At 38.7% G+C, this 27,453-nt stretch overlaps 1 pseudogene; it reads right to left on the bottom strand.

The window, feature by feature from the left end:
* Positions 1-25,010, bottom strand: part of LOC108637346 — a 63,948-nt pseudogene extending 38,938 nt beyond the window's left edge.

Genomic DNA, 27,453 nt, shown 5'->3' on the forward strand with positions numbered 1-27,453 from the left:
TGTACAACAAAGGAAAATATAAGCAAGGTGAAAAGACAGCCTTCTGAATGGGAGAAAATAATAGCAACTGAAACAACTGACAAACAACTAATCTCAAAAATATACAAGCAACTTCTGCAGCTCAATTCCAGAAAAATAAACGACCCAATCAAAAAATGGGCCAAAGAACTAAGTAGACATTTCTCCAAAGAAGACATACGGATGGCTAACAAACACATGAAAAGATGCTCAACATCACTCATTATCAGAGAAATGCAAATCAAAACCACGATGAGGTACCACTTCACACCAGTCAGAATGGCTGTGATCCAAAAATCTGCAAGCAATAAATGCTGGAGAGGGTGTGGAGAAAAGGGAACCCTCCTACACTGTTGGTGGGAATGCAAACTAGTACAGCCACTATGGAGAACAGTGTGGAGATTCCTTAAAAAATTGCAAATAGAACTACCTTATGACCCAGCAATCCCACTTCTGGGCATACACACCGAGGAAACCAGAATTGAAAGAGACACGTGTACCCCAATGTTCATCGCAGCACTGTTTATAATAGCCAGGACATGGAAACAACCTAGATGTCCATCAGCAGATGAATGGATAAGAAAGCTGTGGTACATATACACAATGGAGTATTACTCAGCCGTTAAATTTCATTTTTATAACCTACTGTTACCTTGAAAAAAAAAGACCCTATTTTTAAACCCAACTTTATATCTATATTTCATAATTTTTATGACTTTGTTTTGTTTTCCTAATATTGTATTTTTCAGAGTCTAACCTCTACTCTAGATTATTAATCTTTGCTTTTTGGTATTTTTTTATCAATTTTGTACCTTTAAGAACACAATCTTCGGTACGCTTTTTTACTTGGGAGTGTGATTACTGGCTTGATTGCTCTCTCCCCTTTTTGACTCTGCTTTGTCTCCACCAGGTCGCCTCTATCTCCTCCCTCCCCCTTCTTCTCTCTACCCAACTCTGTGAATCTCTTTGTGTGTCCCAGACTGTGGAGAATACTTAGGGACCTGATTAGTGCCTGGATCTGTCTCTCTCCATTTCATTCACGGTTTTCTCCTCCTGGTTACCTCTGTCTCCTTCCTCCCTCTTCTCTTCTCTTTTAACTCCATGAACCTCTCCAAGGGATCCAGAGTGTGGAGAGCACATAGGGAATTGATTACTGGCTAGCTGGCTCTTTCCTCTTTTGATTCCCCGTCTTCTCCTGGTCACCTCTATCTCCCTTCTCCCTCTTCTCTTCTCCATGTAAATCTATAAACCTCTCAAGGTGTTCCTCGCTGTGGAGGAGCTTTTCATCATTAACCTAGATGTTTTATCAGTGGTGCTTGATAGATGGAGAAGTCCTGAAGCTACTGTAAGGATCAGACTGAAAACCAGAGGCAGGAGGCTTAAGTCCAAAACCTGAGAATACCAGAGAACTCCTGACTCCTGGGAACATTACTCGATGAGGGCTCATTGAAAAGTCTCCATGCCTACACTGAAAGCAAGCACCACCCAAGATCCAACAAGTTCCAGAGCAAGACAAGCCAGGCAAATTCTCCAGCAACACAGGAACATAGCCCTGAGCTTCAATATGCAGGCTGCCCAAAGTCACACCAAACCCATAGACATCCCAAACTCACTACTGGACACTTCATCGCACTCCAGACAGAAGAAATCCAGATCCATCCACCAGAACACCGACACAAGCTTCCATAACCAGGAAACCTTGACAAGCCAATCGTCCAACTCCATCCACCCACAGCGAGGAACCTCCACAATAAAGAGGAACCACAAACTGCCAGAATACCGAAAGGCCACCCCAAACACAGCAATCTAAACAAGTTGAAAAAGCAGAGAAATACTCAGCAGGTAAAGGAATATGATAAATGCCCACCAAACCAAACCAAGAAGAGGAGATAGGGAGTCTACCTGAAAAAGAATTCAGAATAATGATAGTAAAAATGATCCAAAAGAAGAAGTAAAACTTTGACTGCTTGCAGATGACGTGATCTTCTACCTAGAAAATCCTAAAGACTCCACCAGAAAACTACTAGAGCTAATAAATGAACATAGTAAAGTTTCAGGATATAAAATTAACACACAGAAATCCCTTGGCATTCCTATACATGAACAATGAGAAAACAGAAAGAGAAATGAAGGAAACAATTCCATTCACCATTGCAACGAAAAGAATAAAATACTTGGACTATACCTACCTAAAGAAACAAAAGACATATATACAGAATACTATAAAACACTGTTGAAAGAAATCAAAGAGAACACAAATAGATGGAGAAATATACCATGTTCATGGATTGGAAGAATCAATATAGTGAATATGAGTATACGACCCAAAGCAATCTATAGATTCAATGCAATCCCTATCAAGCTACCGACGGTATTTTTCACAGAACTAGAACAAATACTATCACAATTTGTATGGAAATACAAAAAAAAAACTTCGAATAGCCAAAGCAATCTTGTGAAAGAAGAATAGAACTGGAGGAATCAAGTTCAGGCTATACTACAAAGCTACAGTCATCAGGACAGTATGGTACTGGCACAAAGACAGAAATAAAGATCAATGGAACAAAATAGAAGGCCCAGAGATAAATCCATGCACCTATCAATGACAAAGGAGGCAAGAATATACAATGAAGAAAAGACAGTCTCTTTAACAAGTGGTTCTGGAAAAACTGGTCAACCACTTGTAAAAGAGTGAAACTAGAACATTTTCTAACATCATTCGCAAAAATAAACTCAAAATCGATTAAAGATCTAAACATAAGACCAGAAACTATAAAACTCCTAGAGGAAAACATAGGTAAAATGCTCTCCGACATAAATCACAGCAGGGTCCTCTATGACCTACCTCCCAGAGTAATGGGAATAGAAGCAAAAGTAAACAAAAGGGACCTAATTAAACTTAAAGGCTTTTGCACAACAATGAAATCTATAAGGATGGTGAAGAGAGAGCCTTCAGGATGGGAGGAAATAATAGCAAATGAAGCAACTGACAAAGAATTAATCTCAAAAATATACGAGCAGCTCCTGCACCTCATTCCAGAAAAATAAACGACCCAATCAAAAAATGGGCCAAAGAACTAAACAGACATTTCTCCAAAGAAGACATACAGATGGCTAACAAACACATGAAAACATGCTGAACATCACTCATTATCAGAAAAATGCAAATCAAAACCACCATGAGGTACCATCTCACGTTGGTCAGAATGGCTGCTATCCAAAAGTCTACAAACAGTAAATGCTGGAGAGAGTGTGGAGAAAAGGGAACCCTCTTACATTGTTGGTGGGAATGCAAACTAGTACAGCAACTATGAAGAACAGTGTGGAGATTCCTTCAAACACTGGAAATAGAACTGCCATACAACCCAGCAATCCCACTGCTGGGCATACACACTGAGGAAACCAGAAGTGAAAGAGACACGTGTACCCCTGTTTATAATAGCCAGGACATGGAAGCAACCTAGATGTCCATCAGCAAATGAATGGATAAGAAAGCTGTGGTATATATACACAATGGAATATTACACAGCCATTAAAAAGAATACGTTTAAATCAGTTCTAATGAGGTGGATGAAACTGGAGCCTATTATACAGAATGAAGTCAGCCAGAAAGAAAAACACCAATACAGTATACTAACACATATATATATGGAATTTAGAGAGATGGTAACGATAACCCTATCTGCGAGACAGCAAAAGAGACATAGTCTGTAAAGAACAGTCTTTTGGACTCTATGGGAGAAGGCAAGGACGCGATGAATTGAGAGAATAGCATTGAAACATGTATATTATCATATGTGAAACAGATCGCCAGTCCAAGTTCAATGCATGAGACAGGGTGCTCAGGGCTGGTGCACTGGGATGACCCAGAAGGATGGGATGGGGATGGAGGTGGGAGGGGAGTTCAGGATGGGGAATACATGTACATCCATGGCTGATTCATGTCAGTGTACGGCAAAACCACTATAATATTGTAAAATAACTAGCCTCCATTTAAAATAAAAGATAAATAAATAAAAATGATGTGGAATGTACATGTTGCTAGAGATATTTTTAAAAGAAAAAATATCTTCCACAGAAAATTTTATAAACTCTGGTAGTAATTTTTCTTTCCTTATGATTTTATAATAACAAGTAGTCTATATAAGAAAAAAGCATAAATTGTGATTTCATTCATTTAATGTATGTAATTACCCATTATTTGCTGACATTCAGAAAAAAGACAGCAGAATCTCTCCAGAGGAAAAAATATACTTCTACATTTCTTCTTTCAGACTGTGGCAGCCGAAAATTTTCTCATTTAATGCAGAGAGATTAAGAATCTCATTTATAAAATTATAAATTATAATTTTAGTAAAGACAATAGATAAAATGCTTGTGTACTTCCTCTTTATTTTCAGAAAGATCTAAAAAACCCACCAATGTTATAGCAAACAGTAAGATAAATTAGATAAGTACATTAAGTATTTAGCGTCGGACACAACTGAGTGACTGAACTGAACTGAAGTTAGAAACCACAAGAAACAGAAGGGCCAGAAATTCTTATTTCATAACACATCTCCAAAAGCCTAAAACAGGACTCATCTTGAATTATCTCTAAACAAAAGTTTTGCTAGGTTAAATAGAAGACATTGCTTCATTAATTTCAAAGTGAGAATTTTTTTAAAAAGAGAAATCACTTCACATTTAAATGAACTTCCAGAGGGAAGTATATTCAAAATGTATATATATATATATATATATATATACACATACACAAGTATAAACAAATCACATTCCTGTACACCTGAAACTTACACAGTATTTTAAATTGACTACACTTCAATTCAATGAAACAACAAGAACCACCACCAACCTCAAAAACAACCACCAAAAAAAATTAGGTCACTTTTTTTTTTAGTTCTGCATAAAAATCAGCTATATGTCATTCAAAAGAGTTTGAGCATTGTTTTTTTACGACCTCGCATTCTCTTCTTAAGTTGAATTTGAAATAATTTCTTGCATATTTATAATATAGAGTTCCTGGTCTGACTGACCCCCACTATTTCTGTTGTGTTTGTATAATATCTGTCTCATCTTCACCATCATTCCATCTGATATTTATCTTGCCCTTCTAAAAGGAATTCGTCCCCTTCATCCTCCTCCTCCCCATCTTCATATTCATCTAGTTGTTCTTCCTCAGTGCTTTGTGATTCTCTTCTTTCATTAACGGCCCAGTTAGTATGCCGATATTTATAAATCTGAATCAGGCACATGTATGGCTCTTATTATCACACCTTTTTTATATCGTGACTTTGAGGGCTTCTATTTCTGTGGTGGGATCCTTTTTGTCACCATAAGGATCAGGGGACTGGTTTGTGAACAAATACAGGGAAAGAAGAGTTACAAACAAAACAACTTACCTTGGTATGACCAAGGCCTGCTACAGACTTGAGAATTTTTGAAACAGGCTTAGGCGATGGGAAGGCAGGGTGACAGATGCCCTCCAACCAGGGTGATGGTTTGGGAAATGTTTCAACCACATCTTCAACGTTACTGTCAGAATTACTGTCCTCAGACAAAGTTGTACTCTCTGGTCTCAAAATGCCACATGTTGCTTCTACTACAGGAGAGAGCACATGAGAACATGTGTCATTTCAAATCAAGGAATAACACCAGGAAGACAGTCCTCAAATAACTTACTGTTTCTCTTGGATTGCTGAGAAGCCTTCATAGTTTCGTTAACTTTGATTTCAGGACATGCTGGAGAAGAAAATAAGAGCTTGAAGAATGTAACAAGTATCAACCTGAATAAAAGAATTATAATATCCCCCATTCCTCTATGATCTAACACAAAGAGCACAGGCTCTGGAGTCATTCAGATGTAGATTCAAATCCCAGTTCTGTCACTGACTGACCTGCTCATGGGGAAAGGATTATGACAGATGACACCAGAAGCCCCAGATGTTCCTCTCCTTATCCCTAATTGACTGCTATACAAATAATAGGACACCTACTAGATTACTTTCTCTTCCAAAATGTTCTAGGGTAATAATTTATCCCCAGTAGTTTAGAGCACTATTGAAAAACTAAGACATTTAAATTAATTGCTATATCTTGAAATTTACTTCCATGATTAATATATACATAGATTATCACTTGTGAAGGGAAATATGAAAGTTTAGGTTTTAACAGAACCTTATTTAGATGGGCTAGAACTGCAAACAGGATAAGCTACTTCTATTCTGTTTGTCAAACAACTAGAGACCAATGAAACAGGGGAAAAAATTCAGCTGCTTCCATGAAACAGGGAAAAAACAAGGTTAAAGCCATAGGGCAATGATCATGAATGAAAGCCACACTCTAAATAGAAAGCTATAAGCAAACATGTTCACAATATAGACAGAGAGAGGTGGACTGAAAGAACAGACACTGAAGAAATGTGTTCTGCAAGGAAAAATTTAGGTTAACAGTAAATATTTTTTAAAAAAATTTAAAAAAGGTAGAGGAGGAAGAATAAAGGAAAAAGTGAGACATTTCTAGTCAAGAACAAACTTTATGGAAAAAAGAAGTATAATAATGTATGTGGAAAAACATAGATCTAGAATTTATATACACTAGATTGGTAACATATCAGTATTCTTAAGCCTTATACTATTCAGTATTCTCATGCTTATACTATGAGCAAAGCCTCTGTTTCATATGATTTTATTAATACATTTTATGCATCTACACTGTTCTTCAAATTTTATGAAAATATCAACCTCAGTTCAGCTCAGTTCAGTTGCTCAGTTGTGTGCGACTCTTTGCGATCCCATGGACTGCAGCACACCAGGCTTCCCTGTTCATCACCAACTCCCAGAGGTTTTACAGACTCTTGTCCATTAAGTCGGTGATGCCATCCAACCATCTCATCCTCTGTCGTCCCCTTCTCCTCCCGCCTTCAAACTTTCCCAGAACTGGTATTTTCCAATGAGTCAGTTCTTCGCATCAGATGACCAAACTATTGGAGTTTCAGCTTCAGCATCAGTCCTTTCAATGAATATTCAGGACTGATTTCCTTTAGAATGGACTCATTGGATCTCCTTGCAGTCCAAGGGACTCTGAAGAGTCTTCTCCAACACCACAGTTCAAAAGCAGCAATTATTTGGCACTGAGCCTGTTTTATAGTCAAACTCTCACATCCATACATGACTACTAGAAAAACCATAGCTTAGACTACTAGAAACACCATATGAAACCATAGCTTTGCCAGAACTTTGCTGGCAAAGTAATGTCCCTGCTTTTCAATCTGCTGTCTAGGTTGGGCATAGCTTTTCATCCAAGGAGCAAGCATCTTTTAATTTCATGGCTGCAGTCACCATCTGCAGTGATTTTGAAGCCCCCCAAAAGAAGTCTGTCACTGTTTCCATTGTTTCCTCATCTATCTGCCATGAAGTGATGGGGCCAGATACCATGATCTTAGTTTTCTGAATGTTGAGTTTAAGCCAATTTTTTCACTCTCTTCTTTTATTTTCATCAAGAGGCTCTTTAGTTCTTCTTCAATTTCTGCCACCATGGTGGTGTCATCTTTGTATCTGAGATTATTGATATTTCTTCTTGCTATCTTGATTCCAGCTTGTGCTTCATCCAGGCAGGCATTTCACATGATGTACTCTGCATATAAGTTAAATAAGCAGGGTGACAATTTACATCCTTGATGTACTCCTTTCTTGATTTGAAACCAGTCTATTGTTCCATATCCAGTCCTAACTGTTGCTTCTTGTCCTGTATACAGATTTCTCCAGAGGCAGGTCAGATGGTCTGGTATTCCCATCCCTTGAAGAATTTTCTACAATTTGTTGGGATCCACGGAGTCAAATGGTTTAGCACAGTCAATAAAACAGAAGTAGATGCATTTCTGGAACTCACTTGCTTTTTCTATGATTCAGAGGATGTTGAGAATTTGATCTCTGGTTCCTCTGCCTTTTCTAAATCCAGCTTGAACATCTGAAGTTCATGGTTCACGTACTCTTGAAGCCTGGCTTGGAAAATTTTGAGCATTTCTTTGCTAGCATGTGAGATGTGTGCCATTATGTGGTAGTTTGAACATTCCTTGGCATTGCCTTTCTTTGGGATTGGAAGGAAAACTGACCTTTTCCAGTCCTGTGGCCACTGATGAGTTTTCCAGACTTGCTGGCACATTGAGTGCAGCACTTTCACAGCATCATCTTTGAGGATTTGAAATAGCTCAACTGCAATTTCATCACCTCCACTAGCTTTGCTCATAGTGATGCTTCTTAAGGCCTACTTGACTTCGCATTCCAGGATGTTTGGCTCTAGGTGAGTGATCACACCATCCTGGTTATCTGGGTCATAAAGATCTTTTTTGTAGAGTTCTGTGTATTCTTGCCACCTCATCTTAATATCTTCTGCTTCTGTTATGTCCATACCATTTCATCCTTTATGGTGTCCATCTTTGCATGAAATGTTCCCATGGTATCTCTAATTTTCTTCAAGAGATCTCATTCTATTGTTTCCTCTATTTCTCTGCATTCACCACTGAGAAAGGCTTTCTTATCTCTCTTTGCTATTCTTTCGAACTCTGCATTCAAATGGATATATCTTTCCATTTCTCCTTTGCCTTTTGCTTCTCTTCTTTCCTTAGCTATTTGGAAGGCCTCCTCAGACAACCATTTTGCCTCTTGCTTTTCTTTTTCTTGGGGATGGTCTTGAGAACTGCCTCTTGTACAATGTCATGAATCTCCATCCATAGTTCTTCAGGCACTCTGTTTATCAGATCTAATCCCTTGAATCTATTTGTCACTTCCACTGTCTAATCATAAGAGTAAATACTACATGAAACTAATTTCAGAGCAGGAAAACTAATTTCACAACAGAACACTTTACCTTAGTTTTAAAATCTAAGATATCATCGTTTCATGTAGGCCCTAAATCAACGCCATGTTTATTGGGAAACCTTTAAAGCAAAAACATACAATAAAAATAAGTGAGCTCATGTCCTTGAACAAAAGGAAAAAAAAAGCGAAAGTTTGTCTATATATTAAATGAACTTTCTTGACATTAATAAAATTTGGCCTGTTTTAAAACAGCTTTATTTTTTTAATTTTTTAAAGATTTCTTTATGTGGACCACTTTTAAAGTCTTTACTGAATTAGTTCCAATGATGCTTCTATTTTATTTTTTCGCTGTCTGACCCCGGGTCATGTGAGATCTTAGCTTCTCCGACCGAGTAGCAAACCCACACTGCCTACATTGGAAGATGTCTTACTAACCATCTTAGCCATTGCACCCCCAGGGAAGTCTCCAAAAAAGTTTTTTGTTACCTATTTCTGCATCCATCTCTCCCAACCTATGAAATATCTAGTTAACACTCATTCTTAGTTTCCATAACAGAGAGTGACAGCCAATGTATCAGCAGAGCCTAGAAATAATTTGTTTTCACTAAAAGTTCTAATAGCTGAACTGAAAATCCAATAGATGGATTGCAATAATTCTCGTTTGCCCAAACTGGAATAAACCTGATGACTGAAAACAAAGCAGAAGAATAGGCTTTTCCTTCTCCATTGTCTGTTCAAGGTTCAGAGACGAATCTGAGTCCGTCAAAAATGGGAGTCTTGGTCTGTCAGTAGGAATACCACTTACTGAGATGGCACCACTTCTCTCCTTTACTCTAAGGGAGTACAGGGAGTTTCCCCACAATGTCAAAACTTAAAATGTACTCAAGTGAAAGAAATAATTTATATCTTTAACTTATATGCTACATGGGTACTTCTCAGTCTCTGCTGAGGGCAATGGGAGTGGACCTGAGAGCCAGGAAGGCCAACTGTCAAACCTCCTAAAACCACAGTTGCATAATTAAGTAAAAGTAGGACACAGCTACTTTACAAAGCTGCTATGATGACTCTATGAGGTCACAAATGTTAAGCACATAATGCAGTGTCTAACCCAGAGTAGAACACTCAAAAAACATTAGTTTCTCTTCTCCATGTTCCCTCAGTTAAACATATAATTTAAAACATCCATAAAATCCTACCTCCTTGAAGAGTCCTCTTCAGAACTCTCATCCACTATTAAAGAAAAAAGCAATATACATTTTAAATCAACGGAAGAAAAATACAGAATATTAAAACCTCAAGACTGAGGCTTTGTTTAAAAGTATTCCTTTCAAACCACACCCAGAGGCCACACTAGAGGAAGGGAACAGTGGTTGTACAATACTCGTAGGCCACTAATGCCTAAGAACCACTCCTCCCCTTTATAGTCATCAAACGCAAAACAAAATAACAAAGAAAAGAACTGCTCTTTACAATGACCATAATCCTAACCAAACTCCAGGAGACTGAGAGAAAATGATACTACACCATTAATACAATCAGCACTATAAGCTGACAATAGCACACTTAAACAGCACAGTATTTCTGGATTTCTATTGCCTGGAGCACTGAACAGACACTATAGGTGTCTTGCTGGGACATGACAACTTCTCTGGCTCTTCAGTTCACAATGAAAACGCCCTATCACAGGGAAGCTTGGTCAAAGGCACTGAACCTCAGAGCAAGGTAAAACATTGGAAACAAAAGTCTTCTCTTCCTGGCCCTCTTTCCAAAGGCAAGAGAAGCATGAAAGACGTAGTGATTCCAGGTTTAGAAAGGATAATCTCTAGAAAGGCAGGTAGGGGAGGGCAAATGGGTAAAGGGGCTCAACTCAGTGGTGAGAATGGGGAATAGACTTGTAGTGGTGAGCATGAAGTAGGGTACACAGAAGCTGAACTTTTTAAAAAGTTCTCTCTCGAACTACACATATATAGATATGAAACTTCTTTTAAAAAGTTCAGCTTCTGTGCATATATATATACTAACATGTTTAAAAAGAATCTCTTGAGACTATCTCCTTCCATTGCTCAAGAGTATCTGAACCATACAGAGCAGGATGGTCCAAAGAGTGGTGTGTACTAGTGAGGGATATCACTATATCAATCCTTCCCATTATATGGCTAATGTTTATAGAAATCATGCTTTTTCAGCTTGGAAGCCATACATCATCATATCCTAAGCTGATGAACAAGGGGAGGGAGGGAAGGATGGAGGGAGCCACAGACTCTGGTGCTGTTGGACAATATTTCCCAGGGGTCGTCATGATCTGATGCTGGAGGGATGACACATGCAGTGACTTCACGGGGAGAGGAGCACTGCAAGCTTGAGCAAGGAGAGCAGGGGCAGTTATTTTTCAATGTTTGTACCCTGTGACATCAGAACAATGCTTAGTACATAAAAGACACTTGAAAGTTATCTGTTTAGTGAACAAATGAACAAACAAATAAGCATGTTTTTTTGAAATTTTTCTTTAGAAAAATACAGAAATTAACCAGAGATAACTCTATTCTGAGTGTATTGAAGACCAAGACACTGTCATCTCTGTATCTCCTCTGACTAGTGTAATAAACCAACCTACAGTTTTTGTTGTTCAGTCACCAAATCATGCCTGACTCTTGTGACTGCATGGACTACAGCTCACCAGGTCCTTCTGTCCATGGGATTACCCAGGCAAGAGTACTGGAGTGGGTTGCCATTTTCTTCTCCAGGGGATCTTCCCAACACAGGGATCAAACTGTATCTCCTGCGTTGGCGGGTGGATTCTTTACTAATGAGCCACCTGGGAAGCCCCCTTTGATTAGATCGCAAAGAGTCAGACACAACTGAGTGACTTCACTTTCACTTCACTCAATTAAAGGAATCATTGGATACCCTGTACAATGTCCTAGATGCTAGATCCAGTGGACCTAATGCTGTTTTTGTGAATGCAAAGTATTTTGGGGCTTTTATTAGAACCTGCAGAGTCCCAAGTTGTTCTATTTGAATATCTATTATGATAATCTTTTAACTGATGGCAAGAGAACATCTTGTTCTTACAAAACTACACTCTCATGACAATTGTCCAACACAGAAAAGAAAATATCTGATCCTAATGAAGTCAACCTATCTCATTCTCTCTGGATCTATAAGGAATGAAGTTGGTAATCTAGACCTGCTTGGTACAAGAGGCAAAATAACTGGTTCTCAACCAGGCATTGCTTTTCTGCCTTCTGTACAATTGGTAGTTATCTTTCGGGAATAATCTCTCACTACTATGCTGCACACTGGCTCAGCTTTGCAGTTATTGTTTATCATTTCTTATCTTACCAGGAAGGGATTATTCAAGTTCCCAGTTTTACTGATGGTAACTATTTTAGTGAGACTAATCACTACACAGTAACTACTAACTATTCATTCACTAAATGCAAACCATTTCTAAAAATGAAAGCTCACTTTCATAAGATGTCCAATCTGCTATGCTATGACTATAGATGAAATATACATCATACTCACTTAAAAATTTTTTTCTGATTTACACAAAGATCTAAGGACTTTAGGGGCCATACTAAAGAGATGGATTTCTTTTCAGGCAATACTGTCTTTGATGTTAAATCACCTACAATTAACTTCTTAAAGAATTCTGAATACTAGAGTATAAAGAAATTAATTTAAAAAATAAAATTCACATGCAATTTACACTAACTTTTTCACAGTTCTTTCATTATTGAAACTTCCTCATTTTTACTTTATCTATGGCAGAATCACTGAGAGTAATTTCGTGTCAGATGACGTATCTGGGTTGCTATTTTCAGAAGTTTTAGATCTCTTTTCTTTATATTCAGAAACCAGTTGGCGAAAGCTATATATTAAAAATATGATAAATAATATTTTAACACCGATATGAAAAACAACTACCAAATTCTTAGATCATTTCAGGCAATACCAGAGATAATATCAAAACTTCAATTGTCGCATACTTTTCAAGTTTCTAAGTTCTATAAACTTTTATTTAGCATGTAGTAAAGGAAAAAGTAAAGGTATATTTTTACCCTGCTTATTTAACTTATATGCAGAGTACATCATGAGAAACACTGGGCTGGATGAAGCACAATCTGGAATCAAGATTGCCGGGAGAAATATCAATAACCTCAGATATGCAGATAACACCACCGTTACGGCAGAAAGTGAAGAAGAACTAAAAAGCCTCTTGGTGAAAGTGAAAGAAGAGAGTGAAAAAGTTGGCTTAAAGCTCAACATTCAGAAAACGAAGATCATGGCATCCAGTCCCATCATTTCATGGGAAATAGATGGGGAAACAGTGACTGACTTTTTTGGGGGGGCTCCAAAATCACTGCAGATGGTTACTGCAGCCAAGAAATTAAAAGATGCTTACTCCTTGGAAAGAAAGTTAGACCAACTTAGCATATTCAAAAGCAGAGACATTACTTTCTCCACAAAGGTCCGTCTAGTCAAGGTTATGGCTTTTCCAGTAGTCATGTATGGATGTGAGAGTTGGACTATAAAGAAAGCTGAGCACAGAAGAATTGATGCTTCTGGACTGTGGTCTTGGAAAAGACTCTTGAGAGTCCCTTGGACTGCAAGGAGATCCAACCAGTCCATCCTAAAGGAAATCAGTCCTGGGTGTTCATTGGAAGGACTGATGTTAAAGCTGAAACTCCAATATTTTGGCCAACTGATGCGAAGAGCAGACTCATTTGAAAAGACCCTGATGCTGGGAAAGATTGAAGGCAGGAGGAGAAGGGGACAACAGGAGATGAGATGGTTGGATGGCATCACCGACACAGTGGACATGATTTTGGGTAAACTCTGGGAGTTGGTGATGGACTGGGAGGCCTGGCATGCTGCGGTTCATGGGGTCCCAAAGAGTCGAATATGACTGAGCGACTGAGCTGAAAGGAAAGGAGAAAGAAAAGGAAGATGAAGTAATCATGAACTCAGGGCCGTACAGCTCCAGTAATTAACTAGATTTAGCTTGGCATATGAAAAATCTCTCGAGCTTGCAAATCCTAGTTCTATAACCAACTGCTCTTGGTTCCTGGAGGAGTTGTTTCTCTTCAGTTCAAAGTCTTCCTCTACACAACTGGGATATTACTACCTTATTTCACAAGAGGGTCAACAGGATGTAATGAGATAATATGCCCCCAAAATGCTTGCAGAAACAGTCAAAAAGTGGAATAATTTCATTTTCAACTTTATTGCTGTAACTACTTTGGAATTCCAAGTAAATCCCAATGTGTGCCTTTTCATATGTTTAACATTCAAGTGTTGCATGAAACTGTTGGTGATTAGCTGTTCTTTGTGGTTTGTAATGTAGGGAATCTCAGCTTTTAGATAATGTGTACCTAAATTTATTTATAACATAGGCATTCACTACATTAGAGAACATAATGATTCCCCATTATTGCAGATAATTACACCAAGAGCAGAAAACTAATCACAATCAAGACCTGCCCTGGACCACTACTCTTCCTTCTCTACCTACTCAAACTCCGAACCAGCAGATCTTTCTGACAATGATTTTTAATCTCTATGTTCCTCTCCAATTCACTTGGAAGACATATCCCTACTCTTACAGTTACTGGCAAGCTCTAGATAGGGCTTACCTCTCTAAATTCCAACTATCTTACTTGAGATTTAGGGATTTCTGCTGAATGGGTTCCTTATGGGGCAGATTCTGAAAACATTTAAGGTGGAGGCAGACAGAAATCCGTTGGAAGATTTTCATTATTACAGGAAACAGATCCCTTGAGGGGCCAAGCATAATTAGGGAATCTCAGGCAAGCTGGCACCCACTACTCTGGGAAGGATGACAGGGAACCTGTGACCTAAGAAAAGGTGCCCCCGCAGGACAAAAAGCCGCCTTGAAGTTCAAGTCTAGATACAAAGGGGAAGGGGAAGTCTGCTCAATCTCTACAGGAGCACTTGACCCTCTCTGAGAGCCTAAAATGGTCCCCACTGACATCTGCTAGCAGAAAAGATAAATAAGAGCCTCAAGGGCACCTCATCGGGAAGATCTAGGCTTCCACGTGGGCTCCACACAAGGTCTCTGAGTGAAGGGGGAAGCTAGGCGGCCCAGCTGCCCGAACTGGGTGCTGGTGCTTTGTCTGCAATAGTGACTGAGTGACAAGCGTATATATGAGAACACAGGAGCTCTCACTCTGAAGTTGACGTGTGCATCACCTTAAAGGCTGGGGAACCTGGACCCAGAGGGGCAGCCTGGGAGCAAAGGTCAATCGTGAGCCCTGCAGGATGAGTTTCTTTTTTTCCTTTTAAAATGATTTTATTAAAGGTCTTTATAGAGCCACATCCAGACTCCAGATCCGGCTGCCAAGCAGACCCTGTCAAGACCAGCTGTAGCAGCAGTGCTGCAGCAGTAGAGTCAATGCAAGCAACAGAGTGATGAGAAGGAACTATTTTATCCCCTCCAAATGACTAGTGGAAGAGGACTGTCTCGTTGACCTTAGGGAATCCTCCGGGTTCTTGGAAAATTCAAGCAGAAGCATATAGAAAGGCAAGTCCTTAAGGGAAAACAGGATTTGCTGCTAAACTAAGTATTTCAAGACCCAAAGAACTAGTTAGAAATATCACAACTGTGACACTGTTCATACGCCATACCAAGAGGTCACACTCAGAATGAAATGGCTAATGTCAAGCTTTCTAAGGATTAAGGTCTACATGTCCTGAGATAAAGCACCCGAAGCCCACAGCCAAGAGTAACTAATTGGCCTTTGCTTGGCTTTCAGCTCTGGAGGGGGAACATCTCACCACCACTCTCCAAACTGCCTGCACCAAACTGGAACTCTCACTGGTCATGTAGCAAGTAACAGTTAAAATTATTTTTAGCTGCAGTTTAGTGAGAACTAGCATTTTAATGTGAACACTTACATATTAAAGCCACCAATAACAGCATATTCTTCTACAGTCCATCCAAAAACATCTTGAGAAAAGATGTCAGCACCTTGCTGAAGGAGAAGTCTGATGACATTTGCTGATTCATACTTGACAGCAAGCATGAGGGCTGCTCTAAAACAACAGAGAGATGACTTCAGCCTCAGGAAGTTGAGTTGACTTCCTTAAACAGTTAATTTGATATGCTTTACCAAGTGAACACCTTGCCCTTTCATGAAGAACTGACCATTTACAGGCTCAAGTGTTCATCTTTGCAAATTACCTCCAAGGCTAAAATGAAGGGATGGAAAAGAAGCTTCCTGTCCCACTAGGATGCCAGGTAGGAGCACTTACTATTTCAAAAGTCCCTGATGGGGACTTCCCTGGTGGGCCAGTGGATAAGACTCCGGGCTCCCATTGCAGGTGGCCTAGATTCCATCCCTGGTCAGGGAACTTGACCCCATATGCTGCAACTAAGAGTTCCCACAACTAGGACCCCACGCAGCCAAATAAATAAATGTTTTTTAAAAATAATAATAAAGTCCTTGATGGACAAGAAATGATACTGAGGTCACTTATCTGAGGCAGATGACTATCTAAGGGATAAATTCCCCCATTTCCTCCTTAGTCTGATATATTCAGCTTCAAAGTCGGCTAGAGGTTGGGTTAAGGAAAGGCTACTTGCAGGTTTAAATCAAAAATATTGATAATAATGGGAATAAACATAGTCATGGTGGCAGTTAATGATGTGGACAAGCATGTGATAGGCATTAAAAATGAAATACTATATATGAAATCTTTCTTAAACACAGGCACCTTTGAAAGATGCATTACTATTTGCCTTTTTTATCAGGAAACTTATTTGCTGATGATAACCCTAATTGGTAGGAAACCTAGGAATTGAACCTAGCCTGAATCTAAAGCCCATCATTTTCGTCTGTATCGTCCACCTCTGACTTGTCTTTGTTAAAGGAACTGTTTATCCAATCAAAGCTACCTTTCTTCCTTCTACCTGCATTAAAAATGAAAATATCAAAATGTACTAAAATGAGAAAGGATAAAAACTGATGAGCCCACAGGATCTGGTGACAGTGAGTAATAATTACCTTTTTGTGGCTGTTGTTATTTAGTCGCTATGTTGTATCTGACTCTTTTGCAACCTAGTAACATCAGCATTCTTCAAACAAAGTAATTTAAAACAAAGAATTATCCAAAAGGCAAAATCAAGTCTTTTAGGTTTACTATGCATCTTATAAAAATATATACATATAAAGTAAAGGTTAAAGAATTCTTTTAAAAGAATTAAGAAACTCAATATTGTCATGAAGTAAACTAAAAAGCAAAATCCATATTTCACAAAGCTAATAAAACTAATTTGAAATCCCTCAGCTATTACAAGATGAACCAACCAAACAAAAAGAGGTTGCATATGACATCAGTCAATATTATGAAGGAATATGAATCCTGCTATACATTCCTGCTATATACTGCTCATAATTCCTAGTCAGAATAATTGATTTTCTACCTAAGTGATGATGTGCTGATCACAAATGAACCCTCTTATTCATTTAACCTTGATATTATAATCCTAGAACAGCACGAAGGGTTTTAAAAAAGAAAAAGAACAACAGTACCTTTTCATCTTATCAACAGCATGTATATTTGTTTCTTTCTTTACTAAAAACTCCACCATTTGCCCTCTCCTTTCACGTATCACAAGTAACAGCGGTGTCAGGTCATCCTGTAAAACAGGGAAAACCATTTCTAATGTACCAGTTAACCTATTTCTAAACTGAAATTAAAATCATGCAATAGATTCTCTGAACTTAAGAATAAAAGTCAGAAAGTAAATGAAAGAGAGCCCCCTCCTCACTGCCCTGTGCACCTTCTCTCTCTTTAATATGCTCCTCCTCTGGGCCTTCCCTGGTGGTCCAGTGGCTCAGTGTCAAGCTCCCAATGCAGGGGGTGCGGGTATCATTTAGCTACTGTATCAACTGCATGTTTTAGGGACAATGCTGAGGCAGAAATATATAATACTATCTGTAGCATGCATAACCTCTCCAAGGATGACCATGAGTAAACTCAAAAGGTTTACAGACATTCCAGTGGGACTATTACTCTCTACATGAACATGCAAAGAGAGAAATTTTTTCTTTCTTTTTTTTTTTTTTTTTTTCAAAAAATCAACTGTAGGAACCCTGTTTTACTGCTTTCTCAGAAATGTCTCCTGGAATTTAATCTTACTCATTCTCTCTTCCTTGCTTCTCTTTCCACTGCCCTTCCTTAAGTTAGACGTTCTGGCTGAGAGGTCAGCATTAGCTAGATGCTAACTGCATGCAGAATGAGTGCCCTCCCCACCTTATCTTCAAAGACCCTTCTTGATGACTCTCATGTGATCACCTCCAGATGGCCAGGAGGAACCTTCCAAAATCCTAAAGTTCTGGTGTCTGTCTTGCTTTACTGCTCTTAGTTAAAGACTGCAGCATAAAATTACCAATAAATACATGCTTAACATTTTCTCGGGGAGTTGCTCTTCCACCAGCTCTCCCTGTGCTATCTCTTATAATCTTGTGTTTTTGTGAGAGTTATTCAGTGCGAAACTGCCACAACCAACTTAACAATTCTAATTTGAAAAATTCAATCCCATTCTTAAGAATTTTTTTTAGATATGAAATCAATTATAGATTAATTAGACTGTCTTTAAAAACCTTCAAATATTTATCAAAATAAACTATCAATCAAAAATTGGAAACTCAAATGCTTATGGATGGAAAGCTGATGACCTGAGTAAGTGAAAAAGCCAGGTGAGACCGGTAACCCCAAAAACACATGTCCCACACAGAAGGGGTGGCTTCTGCACGTAGACCAAACAGTAGGAAGGGCTCAAGGGGGTCTAGATTTGGTCCTTGGAGAAGCCTGAAATTCTGCATGAGCCTCCTAAATTTGAAATGTTGACTCAGTTTGTGGAGGTAAACTAAACATATCCAAGGGCCATGTTTGATTTACGGCCCACTTCTGGTTTTATGTTTGCTGTTTCCAAACAGGTGGGTATAAAGCAAATATTGGTATGTGAAGCTTTTCCTTTCTTTAGTATCATATGTTTCACAAAAAGTGTGGGTCCCAATATGTAATAAATATGGCTATTAAGACTCATAATTCAAGTAAACATAAATTCTTTTAAAAAGACTCATAATTCACAGTCAAGAATGTTTCCAATGCCTGTTGAAACTACAGTCTATCTCTAGAATTCTTCTAGATTGTTAATAAAAGGGATCATGAGTTACCAAGCCTGCTGAAAATAAATGCTTAAAACAATTCTCCTCTGTACTGTTACTAACTTCACGGGTTTTAAAGCTCTCATCTGCTTATGCCAGGGATCAGCAATTCTAACAGACAAACTGCAAGAGTCTGTCCTGCAGCTGACACTAAAAAAAGCTCATGAGTTAATATTACTTCAATCAGGAAAAGCCTGTTAGTAACAAACATCTGTTGACCTAATGACTTGAACAATAAGTGAAGGTGCAAAATCCTTAAAGGGTCAGACTCTATAGACGAAGTGACTTCACCATGAGCAAATCGCTAAAGACTCTCGGACTGTCACTGAATGATGAGTGATTGGAAGGAAAAGGAGTTATTGTTCAAGCCCATAGATATTGCCAAAGATACTCCTTTTAATGTCTCAAACACAGGGGCAGAGAAAAAGTCAGGCTAATATTGTTGGAAAGGAGGGAGCTGATGGAAGTAGCTAGCATTGATCAAACTCCAACACTTCAGGAGACTACTTTCTTTTGTGAAGGGTGCATTTAGAAATTACATGTATTCACTCCATAGTTATTCATCAAGGATTGGATCAGAATCTCAAGGGAATGGTTCTAAATACACACGCCCAAGCATTCCTCAATTTACTCAGTCAAAATCTACAGCAAACAGCCTAGGCTAATACATTTTAAAAATAAGTTTTCCCAAATAACTGTGGTTCACCAGCAGAATATAGCTGAGAATTAGTGCAGCAACCACTCCAGTATCATCTCTTACTCACACGGCCAATTCCTTCTCTTACATGAAGGTTTGAATAAAAAAGAAAATTGTAAGAGGCAAGAGTCATCAAAACTGCAGTTTTTTTTTTAATTTTCCTGGGTAAACAGTGGTAGAACAGGGACTAGTAAAACCAAAAGGCAACCTGATCTCATTATTTATAAACCCCTTACTTCCTTACCATCAAGACATTCTAGATGGGAGAGCAGAGTCTAGACTCTTATCTAAGTGGATGGTTCTGCCAGAATAGGGTAATATCAGGTAGTTATTTGCTCTTCAGTAAAGTAGCTCAGTCGTGCCCTACTCTTAGCAACCCCATGGACTGCAGCCTACTAGGCTCCTTTGTCCATGGGATTTTCCACTGGAGTGGGTTGCCATTGCCTTCTCCAGCTCTTCTCTCTTAATTCCAACTTAATCACCACCTGTTCACTGTCAGTCTGTTTGTATCAGAGTCTTCTTAAAAATGGCACCTAGGCAAGTTTACAATTCACTCACACTCTTTTTCAAAATAACAACTATTTTCCCTGAAAACAGAAAAGTGTATAAGAAATATATAAACTGAAGGGAATAAAAAGCACAAAACAAAATCTCGGGACTTCCATGGCTGGGTCTCAATGCTCCCAGGAAAGAGGGCCTGGGTTTGACCCGTGGTCAGGAAACTAGATCCTACATGCTGAAACTAAGCCCAGCTCAGCCAAATAAATAAATATTAAATAAATAAATCATCTTCTTGGCATTTCCCAACTGCCAAAATTCCAGCTTGGCTTGCACTTTTCACTTGCTTGTTCCTTTTCCTTTCCTTTTACCCTCTTAAGACTTGGGCAATGAGAGAGAAACTGTGTTTATATAAACCATTTTTCATAAAATGGGAATTTGTGAACAGCAGCAAGATTTCTAATATGTTGTAAAATGCTTTCATTATGTTTGAATTTCAAGACAAAGTCTACTGAGGCAAATTTTTCTTTACTGTTTTATTTTAGACTGATTACAAAAAAAAAAAAAAACAAAAAAAAAAAAAAAAACAAAAAAACAAACACACACACACTTAAGTGGAGGAAAATATTTGGAAAATGTTTTACCTTTAACAAGTGCAGTGTTATCACAAATACCAGTCATAAACACATAAAGGAATGGTTTATTCTCTAATGCTTGAGAAATATCATGATTTAAAGTGAAATCATAGACAATTTGGTTCCTTCAAAATACTTTGACACAGGGAAGGCTGGAGCTTCCAAAGATGAAAAACTGAGCCCACCTGTGAGAGTGGAGGGAGTTCTTGGTGGGGCTGCAGCTGCAGGACGTCACTTGTGTCCTGGAGAAAGCAAGAGAGGCGGCTTCGCCACCACCAGTTCCACATGTACAGCTGCAACCCCACTGAGCAGCTCCCCGGGGCTGAGCATGGGAGACCCGTAGGTGTACATCGCGAACCAAGCGGTCACCAGCACAAATGAACACCCTTGCTGGGTGTCAAACATGACCTGACCCTCTTGACTGGATCTCAGAACCAGGGTCCTGGAGGGCTCAAGGCTCTAGGCCTGCTGCCTCCCAGGCCCACTTACACTCACCTGGCTCCCCCTCACGGGCACTGGGTCTCCATCCTCCTCCCACCCACCCTCAGGGACACCCATTCCCTGAGCCCCTGGAAGCAGCCACTCCTCACATCATTTCATTTCCCACAGGCCTTCATCATTTGTGGGCTCTGAGCCTACCACCCACTCTCTGGCACGTTCTGATGGGAAATCTTCCTTCTGGGATAGACGGCTGGCTAGGAGACAGAGCTTTGCCCTCTCTGTGGGCTCCCAACATTTTTCCCCACCCCTGCAGTGGCTTTGGAATTATTTCCATGCTAACAGGGCTTGATGGACACTATTCAGTTTACCTATTTACATAGTTAGGAATAAAACACTTTTAGTTTAAAAAAATGCTTTGCAAATATTTTGTAAATAAAGTTAGTTGAGATATACCTTGTTCCTGGCTTCTATATGGGCATTGCAGGGAAGCAGCTTTGCTGCGAGTGATATATTCTGGCAAAAGACAGCATAGTGGAGAGTGGTGTTCCCACTGACGTCCATGACATTTGGGTCAGCACCATCCTCCAGCAGAAGAGTCACACACTCCTCTTCTTGGCATTCTATGGCCTGTCAGCGTTGCACCAAGAAACAGAGTGTAAATTCTAGGAATTCAAAGTAAACGGTCCACAAGCTTCACCAGTTTGCTATATTTAAATGAGATGCATTCACTTTAGTCTCAGTAGTTAAATCACATCCACCTCGTGTGGACACGGTTCGCTGCCCCATACCTTCATCAGCACTGTCCTGTTTTCATTGTCACAGAGGTTAAGCAGGCATTGTTTTTCCAGGAGCAGAGTTACCACCGCTGAATGGCCATTGGCACAGGCCAAGTGGAGGGCAGTCCTATGAAAGCAAGAGGAATTTTCAGGAAACTGTAGTGTTCCTGTTTCAAAACAAACAATTGTTCTTGTAATTGAAAACATTCAATAGCATGCTATTCTTATCGCTCTAAAACAAATATTTCATTTCCTTCTGGAGAAAGAACATTATATATTAGCTTTAGCTCCTCTTAACACAGTAATGAAAGAAAAATTTACTTGAATTGAACGACCATTACCTTGAGATTCAGCTCAACTTGGGTTTGAATTTGACTTTCACTCTGTCACTTAGCTGTCGCTCAGCCTCTCTGTGCCTCAAGTTCCTCAACAACAAAATGGAGAGAGAGAAATAGTTCTCTCACAGGACAGCACTGCAATGCTTAAATGAGATCCATGCAGAGTTTAGAACCATTCCTGGCACAGGTAACAACTCAGTAACTGTTAGATAATATAATCATACTTATTATTATTACTACTATTTTACAAGGACAACATCTCAATGAAGTCAAAGGATATCATACCTCCTTTGCAGATACATTTTGAGGATTAGAGACAATACTGTACTTCAATGATTCTAATATGTTCATTTTCTGACATTTTAATGTCTCTGACATTGGAACGAAATGTATAATTCACAATGTCTGCACAACTATAATTGGTAGCATTTTTGTTTGCTCATTTCTCATTTTTCCTGTTGGTCTAATTACCATAAGGTCTTTTTGTCTAAGGTTTCTTCTTTTTAATTAAAATATAGATGATGCATATTACATATTACTATATATTATAGGTACACAACATAGTGATTCACAATTTTTATAGGTCATACTCCATTTAAAGTTATTATATGACATTTGCTATATTCCCCATGTTGTACAATATATCCCAGTAGCTGGCAGGATTTAGGTTCCCCCACCAGGTATCGAACCCTGGGCCCACAGCAGTGGGTCTTAACCACTGGACGACCAAGGAACTCCCTAGATTCCCTTGACTTCTGAAAAGTTGTCAGAAAATATCAATCTGATAGTTGTCAGAAAATATCAATCCTCAAATTCTTTAAAAAATGTGAAAGTGAGAAATCATTTTTATCTGTGCCACATTCCTGTTAGTGCCAAAAAGACAAGCCCTGTCTACTAATCTGACTTGCCTATAGACAGCTTGATCTACAGACAGTTTTAAATTGTTTGTGTTGTTAAAATGTTAAATCAACATCCAGATTTCTTTTCTTTTGTTTCTTTGTGTGTGTGTGCCAAAATCCAGGAAACTCAAGAATTCTTACTTCTGAAATCATTCTTAGAAAGGTCTTTGGGGTGGGAGGGAGGCTCACAAGGAAGGGGATATATGTATACTTACAACTGATTTATGATGTTATACAGCAGAACACAACACAACATTGTAAAGCAATTATTCTCCAATTTTAAAAAATTAAGGTTAAGAAACAGTAGAAATAGAAAAAAACAGAAGGTCTCTGTCAGCAGATAAAAAATGTATAAATAGGAATCTGAGTTTTATTCTGGTAATTTTATCACTGTGCATATTTGAAATATTTGATACATACTCTACCTGAAACTTTTTCGTGAGATAAAAATTGAGTTACTTTTCTCTTTTACCAGGTTATTTCTCCACCATCTATACACAGTTTATCATTTCTCACAGAAAAGTTCATCATTTTCAAGTTCTAAAGTTTTACATACATTTGGGTGTTTGGGCATTCTGTTCCATTCATTTATGTATCTTTTCAGTCGTTAGTAAATGAACACTTTGTGGGCACTTATAGCACATTTTGATATCTAGAAGGGCAAATCTTCCTCTACTATACAAAACTTTTAATTTCATCACAACAATTAAAGACAGCATATGTAACCCAAAATCTTTAAAACCATGAAATGTTGATTTGCTTTAAATATAGAAAGACCATACATCCTAAGAAAATGCCTTCCTATGCAAGGACACAGCCAGCTTCCAACTTCAAAGCTGTCTTCTAAGGTCCTTCATCAAAGAACACATATACCTAAGTGTACACTGATATAAAATGGATATTGAAATGTATCTGAAGAATTTTTAATACAGAAGTTGATTTGGCATGGGAATTATTTTGCTCACTATGCAGTTTTCTGTAATATATAACCTTGCAGTGTAAAAAATATATACATTAAAAATAAGATATTGACAACATCAGAAATCTCTCCACTGCCATGATCCACAATAGGCGATCCATGAAGAAGTGCTTTCATAAATCACATGAGAAAAAATGTGAGAGCCAGAAAGTTCAGAAGATTTCTTGAAGGCTATATAACTTCAGAGCTTTTACTCATAAGTACATCATGCTAACCCATGCAAACAAAAAGCAGGAGGAAGAAAGGAAAAACAGATGCTATTCATGTTTCATTTCATTTCTGTGATTACCAACATGCAGTTAAATGACTTCAAAACTATCAGTTAAGCTCTATAAGAGGAATTATAAGTGGGTCCAAAATCAGCTAAGGCTTTTTGCTGCCTATAAAGTTTACGGGGTGCTGGATCCCAGGAAGGTATCTAGGAGCCTTGGAGGGGAAACTCACAGGAGGGATCTCTGCCAGGCCCTTCCACCCCGCTTACCTCTTCATCTTGTCCCTGTCATTCAGGCCATTTTTTCCAAACAACAGAACATGCTGCACTTTGGCTACGTTGCCCACAATGGCAGCTTTGTGAATCTTTCTGAGATCGTTGTCTTGGATGTGGTACCTGGGCTGGAAGTTGATTCCATGACCACTGTCTCTCACCAGGTTGATGGAGGAGCCAAAGGGCAACACACCCTTCTTACTCCCAAAGCCAAAAATCTTCTTCATCGCAGACCCTATGGACTCTAAACACACCTCACCTCTCCCTCGGCTCTTCACAGTCCCCTAAACCCAACACAAACACTACAGGTAAGCCATATCCGTCCCGCCACAACCTCCCAGCTGGGAAGCTCAATGGTTTGGAATCTTTCATCCCAGAATGATCGTTGCTAAGCAACACCTCTAAACACATTGCCCATGTGCAGAGGCCTGGTGTGCCAGCCCAGTGCTCATATGCAAGAACTGTAAGTTCATTTCCTGAAAGAAACAAACAATATCAATAAACCCTTACCTAAACTAAGAAGGAAAGAGAGGAAACTGAAATACAGAAATGAAAGTGACATTATAACTGTATAACTGTCAAAATAACTATAGTGTACAAAGCAATCTACAGATTCAGTGCAATTTCTATCAAATTACCAATGGCATTTTTCACACAACTAGAACAAAAAAATTTACAGTGTGTGTGGAAACAAAAGACCCCAAATAGAAAAGCAGTCTTGAGAAAGAAAAGCAAGAACCAAAAGAATCAGGTACCCTGACTGCAGACTACTCTGCAAGCTTCAGTAATCAGAACACAGTACTAGCACAAAAACAGAAATATACTGAATGATCAATGGAACAAGACAGAAAGTCCAGAGAGAAGCCTACGTACCTGTGGTCAATTAATCTAGGACAAAGGAGGCAAGACTATATACAAAGGAGAAAAGACAGGCCCTTCAATAAGTGGTGCTGAGAAAACTCAACAGCTACATGTATAAGAAGGAAATTAGAACACTCCCTAACATCATACACAAAAATAAACTTAAAATGGACTGAACACCTAAATATAAGACAGGTCCTGTAAAACTCAGAGGAGGATATAGGCAGAACGCACTCTGACATAAATTACAGCAGGATCTTTTTTCAACCACCTCTTAGAGTAATGAAAATAAAAACAGAAATAAGCAACTGGGATCTAATTAAACTTAAAAGCTTTTCCACAGTGCAGGAAATCGTAAACAAGACAGACGACAACCCACAGACTAATTGCAAATGATGCAATTGACAAGGGATTAATCTCCAACATATTCAAACAGCTCAAAGAGCTCAATATCAAAAACCAAACAACCTGATCAAAAAATGAGTATAAGATCTAAATACACATTTCTGTAAGGAACACCTACAATGACCAAAAAGCACATGAGGGATGCTCAGAAAGGAAGCTCCCCATCACTAATTATTATAGAAATGCAGAAATACTATAATAAGGTATCATTTCACACCGATCAGAATAGCCACCATCAAAAAATATACAAACAATAAATGCTAGAGAGAGTGTGGAGAAAAGGGAACCCTTCTACACTGCTTATGGAATGCAACTAGGTACACCCACTGTAGAAAACTCTATAAAGTTTTCTATAAAAACTAAATATAGAGTTGCCATATGATTCAGCAATCTCAGTCCTGGGCATATATCTGGAGAAAACAATAATTCAAAAAGGTACATGCACCCCAATGTTCACTGCAGAACTATTTACAATAGCCAAGACATTGAAGCAACCTAAGTGTCCATCAACAGAAAAATGGATAAAGAAGATGCGGGATACACACACACACATACGCAACGAACATGGAATATTACTAGGCCATAAAAAGAAATAATAATGCCATTAGCAGCAATACAGATGGATCTCGAAATTGCAATCCTAAGTGAAGTAACTCAGACAGAGAAAAACAAGTATCACATCACTTACATGTGGAATTTAATAAAAATAAGCTTATTTACACAACAGAAACCAACTCACAAGATCTCAAAATCAAATTATGGTTATGAAAGGGGAAACATGAGGGGAAGGACAAATTAGGAGATTGATATCAACATATATACACTATTTTCTAGTAGTCATGTATAGATATGAGAGTTGTACAATAAAGAAGGCTGACTGAAAAAGAATGAATGCCTTTGAACTGTGGTGTTGGGAGTAGATTCTCGAGAGTCCTTGGACTGCAAGGAGATTAAACCAGTCAATCCTATAGGAAATCAATCCTGAATACTCATTGGAAGGACTGATGTTGAGGCTGAAGCTCCAATACTTCAGCCACTTGATGTGAAGAGCTGACTCATCAGAAAAGACCCTCATGCTGGGAAAGATGGAAGGCAGGAGGAGAAAGGGGACAACAGAGGACAAGAGGGTTGGATAGCATCACCAACTCAATGGACATGAATTTGAGCTAACCCCACAAGATAGTGGAGGACAGAGGAGTCTGGCGGGCTGCAGTCCATTGGTCGCAGAGTCGGACACAACTGAGTGACTAACACTTTCACTTTGAATATGGAAAACTTAACAGTGCTGGTTTTTAAATCGCTTAAGTTAGCTGCAGAGAAAATACATGGGGTACTTAGATACTATTGTTTGCATCAAAAGTACCTAGTTACTACTGTTTAAAAGTAGTATTAATACTAATTAAA

This window comes from Capra hircus, chromosome 13 (assembly GCF_001704415.2).
Source record: "Capra hircus breed San Clemente chromosome 13, ASM170441v1, whole genome shotgun sequence".
Lineage (NCBI taxonomy): Eukaryota > Metazoa > Chordata > Mammalia > Artiodactyla > Bovidae > Capra > Capra hircus.